This window comes from Thalassophryne amazonica, chromosome 5 (genome assembly GCF_902500255.1).
Source record: "Thalassophryne amazonica chromosome 5, fThaAma1.1, whole genome shotgun sequence".
NCBI classification, from domain to species: domain Eukaryota; kingdom Metazoa; phylum Chordata; class Actinopteri; order Batrachoidiformes; family Batrachoididae; genus Thalassophryne; species Thalassophryne amazonica.
The window spans coordinates 31,467,957-31,481,260 of record NC_047107.1 but is presented as its reverse complement, the minus strand read 5'-3'; the positions used below and the strand labels follow the sequence as shown (position 1 = coordinate 31,481,260).

Below are 13,304 nucleotides of genomic sequence, written 5' to 3'. Positions count from 1 at the left end.
CTTCTTCACCCAGGAGTGCTCCTCGGGGCCGTACCCCTCCCAGTCCACCAGATACTGAAAACCCCGGCCCATCCGACGGACGTCAAGGAGCCGGCGGACAGTCCAAGCCGGTGCTCCGTCGATGATCCGGGCAGGAGGCGGCGCCGGACCCGGGGTGCAGAGGGGTGAGGTGTGAAGAGGCTTGATCCGGGAAACATGGAAGACTGGATGGATCCGCAGTGAGGCCGGAAGATGGAGCCTCACTGCGGCGGGGTTGATGACCTGGAGGATCTTATAAGGTCCGATGTACCGTTCTTGCAGTTTTGGAGAATCAACCTGTAGGGGAATGTCCTTCGTGGACAACCAGACCTCCTGCCCAGGACGATACTTGGGGGCCGGGGCTCGCCGCCGGTCTGCATGTTTCTTCGCCCTCGTCCGGGCCTGCAACAAGGCAGAGCGGGCGGCCCGCCACACCCGACGGCACTTCCGTAGGTGGGCCTGGACCGAGGGCACACCGACCTCTCCCTCAACCACCGGAAACAAGGGGGGCTGATACCCCAAGCACACCTCAAAGGGGGAGAGGCCGGTGGCTGATGACACTTGGCTGTTGTGGGCGTACTCGATCCAGGCCAGGTGGGTACTCCAGGCCGTCGGGTGTGCGGCTGTCACACAGCGAAGTGTCTGCTCCAGTTCTTGATTCGCCCGCTCTGCCTGCCCGTTGGTCTGGGGGTGGTACCCAGACGAGAGGCTGACCGTGGCCCCCAGTTCCCGGCAGAAGCTCCTCCAGACATGTGAGGTGAACTGGGGACCGCGATCGGAGACGATGTCTGATGGTATGCCATGCAGACGGACGACGTGGTGGACCAGGAGGTCCGCTGTCTCCTGGGCCGTAGGGAGCTTCGGGAGGGCCACGAAGTGGGCCGCCTTGGAGAAACGGTCCACTATCGTGAAGACGACGGTGTTTCCCTGGGACGGCGGGAGACCCGTGACGAAGTCCAGGCCGATGTGGGACCAGGGGCGATGAGGCACGGGCAATGGCTGTAGCTGCCCTGAGGTCTTCCTATGGTCGGCCTTGCCCCTGGCGCAGGTGGTACAGGCCTGGACGTAGTCCCGGACGTCGGTCTCCAGGGATGCCCACCAGAAGCGTTGCCGGACGACTGCCACGGTCCTTCGCACCCCTGGGTGACAGGAGAGCTTAGAACCGTGACAGAAGTCCAGGACTGCAGCTCTAGCCTCTGGTGGGACGTATAGTCTGTTTTTTGGTCCGTTTCCGGGGTCCGGGACACGGGTCAGGGCCTCCCGGACGGTCTTCTCCACGTCCCAGGTGAGGGCGGCCACGATAGCGGACTCCGGGATGATGGGATCCGGGGGATCCGACGGTTCCGTTTTGACCTCATCTTCGTGCACCCGGGACAATGAATCCGATCTCTGATTCTTGGTCCCGGGACGGTAGGTAATCCGGAAGTCAAAACGGCCAAAGAACAGTGACCAGCGGGCTTGCCTGGGGTTCAGACGCTTGGCGGTTCTGATGTACTCCAGGTTCCGATGGTCAGTGAAAACCGTGAATGGCACGGCTGTTCCCTCCAACAGATGTCTCCACTCTTCGAGGGCCTCTTTCACAGCAAGGAGTTCCCGATTGCCGACGTCATAATTCCATTCAGCGGGGGTAAACCTGCGAGAAAAATAGGCACACGGGTGAAGGACCTTATCGGTCTTCCCGCTCTGGGAGAGCACCGCTCCTATCCCTGAGTCCGAGGCATCCACTTCAACCACTAACTGGCGGCTAGGATCAGGCTGCACCAGAACTGGTGCAGACGAGAAGCGCCGTTTCAAGTCCTTGAACGCGGCCTCGCACCGGTCCGACCAGGTGAAGGGAACTTTTGGAGAGGTCAGGGCTGTCAGGGGGCTAACTACCTGACTGTAGCCCTTAATGAACATCCTATAAAAATTAGCAAAACCGAGGAACTGTTGCAGCTTCCTACGGCTTGTAGGTTGGGGCCAATCTCTCACCGCCGCAACCTTGGCCGGGTCCGGGGCAACGGAGTTAGAGGAGATGATAAACCCCAGGAAGGACAAAGAAGTGCGGTGGAACTCACACTTCTCGCCCTTCACAAACAGGCGGTTCTCCAACAACCGCTGCAGGACCTGACGGACATGCCGGACATGAGTCTCAGGATCCGGGGAAAAGATGAGTATATCGTCCAGATACACGAAGACGAACCGGTGCAGGAAGTCCCGCAGGACATCGTTTACCAACGCTTGGAAGGTCGCGGGAGCGTTAGTGAGACCGAACGGCATGACCAGGTACTCAAAATGGCCCAACGGGGTGTTAAATGCCGTCTTCCAGTCGTCTCCCTTCCGGATCCGAACCAAATGATAGGCATTCCTAAGATCAAGTTTGGTGAAGATATTGGCTCCATGCAAGGGGGTGAACACCGAATCCAACAGGGGCAATGGGTATCGATTGCGGACCGTGATTTCGTTCAACCCCCTATAGTCAATGCATGGACGAAGCCCGCCATCCTTTTTACCCACAAAAAAGAAACCAGCACCCATCGGAGAGGTGGAATTCCGGATCAACCCGGCAGCTAATGAGTCCCGGATGTAGGTCTCCATTGATTCACGCTCCGGCCGTGAGAGGTTGTACAGCCTACTGGACGGAAACTCACTGCCTGGAACCAAATCAATGGCACAATCATACGGGCGGTGAGGAGGAAGCGTGAGAGCCAGATCCTTGCTGAACACATCAGCGAGGTCATGGTACTCCGCTGGCACCGCCTTCAGATTGGGCGGGACTCGGACCTCCTCCTTAGCTTGGGAGCCGGGAGGAACCGAGGAACCTAGACACTCCCGATGGCAGGTTTCGCTCCACTGAACCACTACCCCGGACGGCCAATCAATCCGGGGATTGTGCTTTAGCATCCATGGAAACCCTAAAACCACACGGGAGGTGGCCTGAGTCACGAAGAACTCGATCACCTCCCGGTGGTTACCTGACACCACCAGAGTTACTGGAGGTGTCTTATGTGTGATTGGTGGGAGTAGGGAGCCATCTAGCGCCCGAATCTGCACAGGCGAGGTAAGAGCCACCAGAGGGAGCCCTATCTCCCTGGCCCATCTACTGTCAAGCAGATTCCCCTCAGAGCCCGTGTCCACCAGTGCTGGGGCCTTCAGGGTTGAATCCTCATAAAGGATCGTGACTGGGAGTCGTGTAGCAATGTGGGTGTGTCCCACGTGAATGTTTTGGCCCACCCCTGGCCCAGTCTCTAGGGGCGGGCGTTGGAGTTTAACCGCTCGGGGCAGTCGTTTGCCATATGCTCACTCGAGCCACAAACATAACAAGCTCCGTGGGCCCGCCTCCTTTGTGCTCCAGGTGCCCTAAATGTTGCCCTGCTCGTGTCCATAGCTTCGTCAGCAGGGGGAGCCATAGGCGCACGGAGCGCAGGAACAGAGGAGCGTGGGGAGGGCGGAGCTCGATCGGACCCGGAAGGGAGAGGGACGACGCGTGCCTGGCCACGCCCTTCGCCTCGTTCCCGACGGCGTTCTTCTAACCGGTTGTAGAGTCGTATGACTAGATCGATGAGCCCATCTAAATCCCGCGGTTCGTCCTTAGCCACCAGGTGCTCTTTTAGGACCAGAGACAGTCCGTTTACAAAGGCAGCGCAGAGGGCAGTGCTATTCCAGCCGGATCTCGCCGCCGCGATGCGGAAGGCGACTGCATAGGCAGCTGCGCTCCGACGTCCCTGTCGTATGGACAGTAGTGCGGTTGAAGCGGACTCTCCTCTGTTGGGATGATCGAACACCGTTCTGAGCTCTCGTACAAACCCATCGTATGTATGAAGGAGCCGTGAGTTCTGCTCCCAGAGCGCTGTAGCCCAAGCGCGTGCCTCCCCGCGAAGCAGATTTATCACATAAGCTACTTTGCTAGCATCAGTCGCGTACATCACGGGACGCTAAGCGAAGACGAGCGAACACTGCATAAGAAAGTCCGCGCACGTCTCCACACAGCCTCCGTACGGTTCTGGAGGGCTTATGTATGCTTCTGGGGACGGAGGGAGGGACCGTTGAACGACCAGTGGAACGTTACTTTCGCACGCAGGGTCCTCGGGAGGGAGAGCCGCAGCGGCGCCCGAAGGGCGCGCCTCCACTTGTGCGGCGAGAGCCTCCACCCTGCGGTTTAGGAGAACATGCTGCTCGGTCATTAAGTCGATCCGAGAGGTGAAAGCGGTGAGGATCCGCTGCAACTCACCGATTACCCCTCCCGAAGCCTCCGCCGCGCCTTGGTCTTCCATTGGCCGTTCAACAGCCGGTTGACGCCCCTCGGGATCCATGACGCTGGCCGAGATATCCTGTTGTGAAAGTGTAGGAACACGGACCCACAACAGGGGGCGCAATGAACGGACAATGGAGAGAGTAAATAACAAGATTTACTACTGAAACAAGCACGAGTAATACAACAAACACAATTTGGGGTCGAATCCGCTGGTGTCGTGTGGGCAGGCTCGAAGGTAGGAGACGTCTGTCTCAGTCGAACCGGAACCACCCAGATCTCCTCTGCCACCGAACCCTGGAAATACTGGAACCGCCAAGTCCCGAATTCCCAGGTGGCCACTGCCTCCGCTCGTCGGATCCGGTACTGCTGGCAGGAGAGAGCAACAACACACAGGAGTGGATGAACGCACCCAGTAACAGAGAGGGGAGAAGCCGCCTCCACCTCTTGGCAAAGTATAGCAGGAAGGTGAGTACTTATCCAAAGAATGAGGTTTTCAGTAGTCACCAGTCCTGAAAAAGGTTTTAACAGTCTTAGCTGATGATGCAATGTATAACTGCAGAGAATACTACCTTGGTCTTAGGCAATATCTCGGCACTGAGGTGGAGACGCCGTCCTCCTGATATACCTCGGTGCTGAGTAGAACAGCTGTGTCTGGTGATGGGTGACAGCTGTCACCCAGGCTACTCCCATGATGCGGCAGCGCCCTCTGGTGCCTGGAGCCCGCACTCCAGGCAGGGCGCCCTCTGGTGGTGGTGGGCCAGCAGTACCTCCTCTTCAGCGGCCCACACAACAAGATGGCTTAATCAGATGAGGAGAAAATGCAGTGAAGCCAGGTCATATGGTTTGAGTCAAGCACCACTAGGACACGGGAACACTGAAAGCTACCGTCTGATTGCAGAGTTGTGATAATCGCACTCTGTGTTTGTTTAAAAGTCTTCACAAGTGGGTTAACCCAGGATCAGCACAAAGTACGATTGATATCTCATCTAAATTGTGGTGTTTGGAGGAGCTGATTCAACCCACATGTCAATATATAACAGCACACAAGAGTAAGTTGTACTTTACCCATACATTTGTTTGTAGTCATCTTAGAAGTAATGATTGTTTGTGTTAGGTCACACTGACGGTCCTTTCTATTGGCATTTGTAGATGATTGTGAACTCTTTGTTGTGTGGGCCGCCGAAGAGGAGGTACTGCTGGCCCACCACCAGATGGCGCCTGCCTTGTGGGCACCTTTTTGCCAGTAGAGGGCACTTTGGCCTGTTGGCACCACCAGGTGCGCACCGTTAGGCTGTCAGCTGTCTGTCATCAGTCATCACCTCCTCCATAAAAGCCTGGGAGAGACACCATAACTCTGCTGAGTTATCAGCTTACCACACAGGTAAACCTACTCAGCCGTTTTGTGCCGTACTCACATTCATTGTTACTGAAGCCTTTGCAGTTGTGACTTATACATGCAGCTTGTAGCCGAGTTTGTGGGAAGTTTGGAGGAGTTGGCGTCTCCACTCCTCACTTCTGACTTACTGAGTATAACATTTGACACTGCACGTCCTCCAGTTTTTCCTCTGCACTCTGGGAGTATCTGGATTTATTCCTCCAAGAGGATAACTGTGAGTTGCTGACTGTTTGCTGGGTGTACACACACCCACCTTAACCTGTTTTTGCTCCTGCCAGCAGTACCGGTCTGACGGCCTCGAGCAGTGGCCACCTGGGGGACCAGGACTTGGCGGCTCTGGTGTATTGCAGGCCTCCGGCTGGCGGTGGAACTTCGTGGGTTCCGACTCTTCTCTGGATAGGCATCTCCTACCCTCGGGCCTGCCCACGTGTCACCATTTTGTTATTAATTGGACTCAGCATATTCGTCTTCTGTTTGCACTTTTGCATAGTAAATTGTTATTTATTGGAATTCCAATTGACCGCTCATTTACGCCCCCTAACGTGGGTCCGTACATTCACTTTCCCAACAGGATAACTCGGCCACGTCATGGACTCCGAGGGGTGTTTACCATCTACTGACCGATCAATGGAAGTGCAAGGTGCGCAGGATCCACCAGGAGGATCGCTGGGTGAGCTGCAGCACATTCTGTCTAACCTCACTGCTCGGTTGGATTTATTAACTGAGCAGGACGCTCTCCTCAGCCGTTGGATGGAGGCTCTCACCGCGTAGGTAGACACGCGTGCGCCAGGCGCGGCTGCAGCCGCTCCCCCTCCAGTGGATCAGCCGCCAAGCAGAGTTAATCCAGTGGTCATTCATAGCCCCCCCCCGTCGCCCGAAGCTTACATAAGTCCCCTGGAACCGTACGGTGGTTGTGTTGAAACGTGCGCGGACTTCCTGATGCAGTGCGCGCTCGTTTTTTCACAATGGCCCGTTATGTATGCGTCTGAGCACAGCCGGGTGGCTTACGTAATTAATTTACTTCAGGGCAGAGCACACACCTGAGCTACGGCGTTCTGGGAATGAGATTCATGGGTCCTCTCTACTTATACTGAGTTTATAAAGGAGTTTCGACTGGTGTTCAATCATCCCAACAGAGGCGAGGCCACTTCAAATATGCTTCTGTCAATGAGACAGGGACGGCGGAGTGCAGCTGAATCGACTTCCGCATTGCGGCAGCGAGGTCCGGTTGGAATGCAGTCTCACTCCGCACCGCCTTTGTAAACGGGCTGTCTCCGGCCCTAAAGGAGCATCTGGTGGCTAAGGATCAGCCGCGGGATTTAGATGGGCTGATCTGGTTATACGCTTAGACAATCGGCTTGAGGAATTCAAGCGGGAGTGAGACGAAGGGCGTGGCCGGGTGCGCTCTGTCCCTCTCCCCTCCAGATCCGAGTTAGTGCCGTCCTTTCCCCGTTCCAAAGCCAGGGCTCTCCACGTTACATCAGCTCCCCCTGCTGACGTTGCTATGGAAACGAGCAGGGCAAAAGTGACAGTAAAGGAAAAACAAAGGAGACTGGCACGTGGAGAGTGTGTTTACTGCAGCTCGAATGAGCATGCGCAGAATAAGGGGCCCCAGGCAGTTAAACAACAAAGCTCAACCTTAGAGACTGGGCTAAGAGTGAGCCATACAAACCACACGGGTGTCCCACGCAAATGCGCACGACTCCCAGTCACAATCCTCTGTGGGGATTTAACCCTTACCGCTCCAGCACTGATCGACACAGGATCGGAAGGGAACCTACTGGATAGTAGGTGGGTTAAGCTGTGGGGCTCCCTCTGGTGGCCGTTCCATCACCATTGAAAGTGCGGGCACTAGATGGCACCTACTACCAGAAATAACACACCAGACACATCGGGCTGCACCAGTTCTGGTGCAGCCCGATCCTAGCCGCCAGTTCATTGTTGAAGTGGATGCCTCTGACTCAGGGATAGGAGCTGTGCTGTCCCAGAGCAGGGAGTCCGATAGTGTTCTCCACCCTTGTGCTTACTTCTCCTGCAGGTTAACCCCCGCCGAACGGAACTATGACGTTGGGAATCGGGAACTCCTGGCTGTGAAAGAGGCCCTTGAGGAGTGGAGACATCTGTTGGAGGGAGCAGTGGTCCCATTTGTGGTTCTCACTGACCACCGGAACCTGGAATATATCCAGACCGCTAAGCGTCTGAACCCCAGGCAAGCCCGGTGGTCACTGTTTTTTGGACGCTTTAACTTCAAGATCACCTACCGTCCCGGGACCAAGAGCGTCCGGTCTGATGCCCTGTCCCGGGTGCATGAAGAGGAAGTTAAAGCAAGGCTGTTGGACCCACCGGACACCATCATACCGGAATCCACTATCGTCACAACCCTCACGTGGGATGTGGAGGGAGTTGTTAGGGAGGCCCTGACGCGACACCCAGATCCCGGAGGTGGACCACCCAACAGACTGTACGTGCCACCAGATGCTCGGACTGCCGTGTTGGACTTCTGTCATGGTTCCAAGCTCTCCTGCCATCCAGGGGTGTGAAGGACCGTGTCAGTGGTCCAGCAGCGGTTCTGGTGGCCGTCAGTTGAAGCTGACACCAGGGACTACATCCGGGCATGCACCACCTGCGCCAGCGGCAAGGCTTCCCACCAGCCGGAGAAGGGGCTCCTTCAGCCGTTACCTGTGCCTCGTCGCCCCTGGTCCCACATCGGTTTGGACTTCATCACGGGTCTCCCTGTGTTCCAGGGTAAGACAGTCATCATGACGATAGTGGACTGGTTCTCCAAGGCAGCCCACTTCGTGGCCCTCCCGAAGCTCCCGACTGCCCAGGAGACTGCAGACCTCCTGGTCTACCACATCGTGCGTCTGCATGGTATCCCGACGGACATAGTGTCAGACCGTGGTCCTCAGTTCTCCTCACGGGTCTGGAGGAGCTTCTGTAAGGAGCTGGGGGCCATGGTGAGCCTGTTGTCTGGGTACCACCCACAAATGAACGGTCAGGCAGAGCGGGCCAACCACGATTTGGAACAAGCTTTATGGTGTGTCACCTCTGTGCACCCAACGGCTTGGAGTCAACATCTGGCCTCACAACAGTCAAATCTCATCATCTACCGGCCTCTCCCCATTCGAGGTCTGTTTGGGGTACCAGACCCCATTGTTTGCGGCTGTCGAGGGAGAGGTCGAGGTGCCCTCAGTCCAGGCCCACCTCAGGAGATGCTGTCGGGTGTGGAAGAAAGCCCACTCTGCTCTCCTGAAGGCCCGGATGCGGGCTAAGGATCATGCAGACCGCCGACGAGCCCCGGCCCCAGCTTACCAGCCCGGGCAGGAGGTTTGGCTGACCACCAAGAACATCCCTCTGGAAACAGACTCTCCAAAACTGACTGACCGTTACATTGGACCATTCAAAATACTCAAGGTGATCAGCCCCGTTGCCGTGAAACTACAACTCCCCGCTTCACTACGGATTCACCCAGTATTTCATGTGTCCCGGATCAAGCCACACCACACATCAGACCTCTGCACCCCCGGACCGGCGCCGCCTCCTGCCCGCATCATCGACGGAGAACCGGCTTGGACAGTCAAGAAACTCCTAGACGTACGTCGGAGGGGTCAGGGGTACCAATATCTGGTAGACTGGGAGGGGTATGGCCCAGAAGAGTGCTCCTGGGTGAAGAGGAGCTTCATTCTGGATCCTGCCCTCCTGGCGGATTTCTACAGGGAGCACCCCAACAAGCCGGGTCGGCCGCCAGGAGGCGCCTGTTGAGGGGGGGGGTCCTGTTGTGTGGGCCGCCGAAGAGGAGGTACTGCTGGCCCACCACCAGATGGCGCCTGCCTTGTGGGCACCTTTTTGCCAGTAGAGGGCGCTTTGGCCTGTTGGCACCACCAGGTGAGCACCGTTAGGCTGTCAGCTGTCTGTCATCAGTCATCCCCTCATTCATAAAAGCCTGGGAGAGACACCATAACTCTGCCAAGTTATCAGCTTACCACACAGGTAAACCTACTCAGCTGTTTTGTGCTGTACGCACATTCATTGTTACTGAAGTCTTTGCAGTTGTGACTTATACTTGCAGCTTGTAGCCGAGTTTGTGGGAAGTTTGGAGGAGTTGGTGTCTCCACTCCTCACTTCTGACTTACTGAGTATAACATTTGACATTGCACGTCCTCCAGTTTTTCCTCTGCACTCTGGGAGTATCTGGATTTATTCCTCCAATCAATCAATCAATCAATTTTATTTATATAGCGCCAAATCACAACAAACAGTTGCCCAAAGGCGCTTTATATTGTAAGGCAAGGCCATACAATAATTACGGAAAAACCCCAACGGTCAAAGCGACCCCCTGTGAGCAAGCACTTGGCGACAGTGGGAAGGAAAAACTCCCTTTTAACAGGAAGAAACCTCCAGCAGAAGCAGGCTCAGGGAGGGGCAGTCTTCTGCTGGGGCTGGTTGGGGCTGAGGGAGAGAACCAGGAAAAAGACATGCTGTGGAGGGGAGCAGAGATCAATCACTAATGATTAAATGCAGAGTGGTGCATACAGAGCAAAAAGAGAAAGAAACACTCAGTGCATTATGGGAACCCCCCAGCAGTCTAAGTCTATAGCAGCATAACTAAGGGATGGTTCAGGGTCACCTGATCCAGCCCTAACTATAAGCTTTAGCAAAAAGGAAAGTTTTAAGCCTAATCTTAAAAGTAGAGAGGGTGTCTGTCTCCCTGATCCGAATTGGGAGCTGGTTCCACAGGAGAGGAGCCTGAAAGCTGAAGGCTCTGCCTCCCATTCTACTCTTAAAAACCCTAGGAACTACAAGTAAGCCTGCAGTCTGAGAGCGAAGCGCTCTATTGGGGTGATATGGTACTAAGAGGTCCCTAAGATACGATGGGACCTGATTATTCAAAACCTTATAAGTAAGAAGAAGAATTTTGAATTCTATTCTAGAATTAACAGGAAGCCAATGAAGAGAGGCCAATATGGGTGAAATATGCTCTCTCCTTCTAGTCTCCGTCAGTATTCTAGCTGCAGCATTTTGAATTAACTGAAGGCTTTTCAGGGAACTTTTAGGACAACCTGATAATAATGAATTACAATAGTCATGAATTAGTTTTTCAGCATCACTCTGAGACAAGACCTTTCTAATTTTAGAGATATTGTGCAAATGTAAAAAAGCAGTCCTACATATTTGCTTAATATGCACATTGAAGGACATATCCTGATCAAAAATGACTCCAAGATTTCTCACAGTATTACTAGAGCTCAGGGTAATGCCATCCAGAGTAAGGATCTGGTTAGACACCATGTTTCTAAGATTTGTGGGGCCAAGTACAATAACTTCAGTTTTATCTGAGTTTAAAAGCAGGAAATTAGAGGTCATCCATGTCTTTATGTCTGTAAGACAATCCTGCAGTTTAGCTAACTGGTGTGTGTCCTCTGGCTTCATGGATAGATAAAGCTGGGTATCATCTGCGTAACAATGAAAATTTAAGCAGTGCTGTCTAATAATACTGCCTAAGGGAAGCATGTATAAAGTGAATACAATTGGTCCTAGCACAGAACCTTGTGGAACTCCATAATTAACCTTAGTCTGTGAAGAAGATTCCCCATTTACATGAACAAATTGTAATCTATTAGATAAATATGATTCAAACCAACGCAGCACAGTGCCTTTAATACCTATGGCATGCTCTAATCTCTGTAATAAAATTTTATGTCAACAGTATCAAAAGCAGCACTGAGGTCTAACAGGACGAGCATAGAGATGAGTCCACTGTCTGAGGCCAAAAGAAGATTATTTGTAACCTTCACTAATGCTGTTTCTGTTGTGTGTTGGGGGGCTGGGGTGGACATGGTTTTTTGGATGTGTGTTTATTTTCCTTCCTAGGTGGTTTGGAACTGATCTCTGGGAAAGCTGTGCTGCAGAAGAGTCTCTCACCTTTATTATGATGATTGGCTGCACCTGCTGTGATCTTGTGCGGCTCTCCATTAGGAGGAAGTTACGACACCTGTGATATTCACGTGCAGATCTAAGGGCTTTCAGCTGGTACCTATGTGGTAATGAGAAGCTGCATTTAAGCCAGCAGTGAGTTGGACTGGATTGCCGGAGAATTGAACTTTGTTGCATTCTTGTGACGAGTATGTGAGGACGCCGAGGGCTGCTCCAGAAGCTGACATCACGTCTGTGAAGGAGGATGAGGGTGAGAGGCAAGCGCTGTCAGCACACGTCAGAGGTGATTATTCCTAAAAGCTAAATTGTTCATATGTTGTGGTGTTTGACGCAGTTAAAATTAAAGAATTGAAGATAATTGTTCTGATTGCTCCTCACGGCTGTGGTGAAGGGATTGATGATCTTCCACTCGCTGTGAGCAGCTGTTTGTGTGAAGTAGGTCCGCAGTAAGATCTGAACGTGTTGCTGATAAGTGTGCCTCTGTGGAGAAAATTGTGGATAATGATAGTATGAATAACCTCACTTCTGCTCCTCCTTCACAGAGTATTGTTCTGGAAAGCCACCTGGGGGGGGGGTGTTGACGGAACGATTGAGTCCAGAAGATTCGGGCTCGGATCTGTTGTGGCGCCGAGAGAGTGCGCCACTTGTCCACCTCACCAGACTTTTATTATTTAGATTTTATGTACAGCACAAGGTGACAGTAATAAATCTGTTTTTCTTTCTGGAGCTGCTTCTGGTCAATTAGTGCTGGGTTCTGTTGGACTCTGGGCCGCTCCTCGGTCCGCGTCCCTCACATAACAGTTTCTGTACTATGATGAATTCTAAAACCTGACTGAAACTCTTCAAATAGACCATTCCTCTGCAGATGATCAGTTAGCTGTTTTACAACTACCCTTTCAAAAATTTTTGAGAGAAAAGGAAGGTTGGAGATTGGCCTATAATTAGCTAAGATAGCTGGGTCAAGTGATGGCTTTTTAAGTAATGGTTTAATTACTGCCACCTTAAAAGCCTGTGGTACATAGCCAACTAATAAAGATAGATTGATCATATTTAAGATCAAAGCATTAATTAATGGTAGGGCTTCCTTGAGCAGCCTGGTAGGAATGGGGTCTAATAGACATGTTGATGGTTTGGAGGAAGTAACTAATGAAAATAACTCCGACAGAACAATCGGAGAGAAAGAGTCTAACCAAATACCGGCATCACTGAAAGCAGCCAAAGATAACAATATATCTTTGGGATGGTTATGAGTAATTTTTTCTCTAATAGTTAAAATTGTATTAGCAAAGAAAGTCATGAAGTCATTACTAGTTAAAGGTATACTCGGCTCAATAGAGCTCTGACTCTTTGTCAGCCTGGCTACAGTGCTGAAAAGAAACCTGGGGTTGTTCTTATTTTCTTCAATAAGTGATGAGTAGTAAGATGTCCTAGCTTTACGGAGGGCTTTTTTATAGAGCAACAGATTCTTTTTCCAGGCTAAGTGAAGATCTTCTAAATTAGTGAGACGCCATTTCCTCTCCAACTTACGGGTTATCTGCTTTAAGCTGCGAGTTTGTGAGTTATACCACGGAGTCAGGCACTTCTGATTTAAGGCTCTCTTTTTCAGAGGAGCTACAGCATCCAAAGTTGTCCTCAATGAGGATGTAAAACTATTGATGAGATAATCTATCTCACTCACAGAGGTTAGGTAGCTACTCTGCCCTGTGTTGGTATATGGCATTG

The 13,304-nt window shown here is 52.7% G+C and overlaps 1 long non-coding RNA gene across 1 annotated transcript in view; it reads left to right on the top strand.

Moving 5' to 3' along the window:
• Positions 1 to 279: 279 nt before the first annotated feature.
• LOC117510263 overlaps positions 280 to 13,304 on the top strand; it is a 14,365-nt gene continuing 1,340 nt past the window's right edge. The window contains exons 1-2 of the long non-coding RNA XR_004560661.1: positions 280 to 290; positions 10,342 to 10,344. This is a non-coding gene — a long non-coding RNA (uncharacterized LOC117510263). The remainder of the gene's footprint in view (positions 291 to 10,341; positions 10,345 to 13,304) is intronic.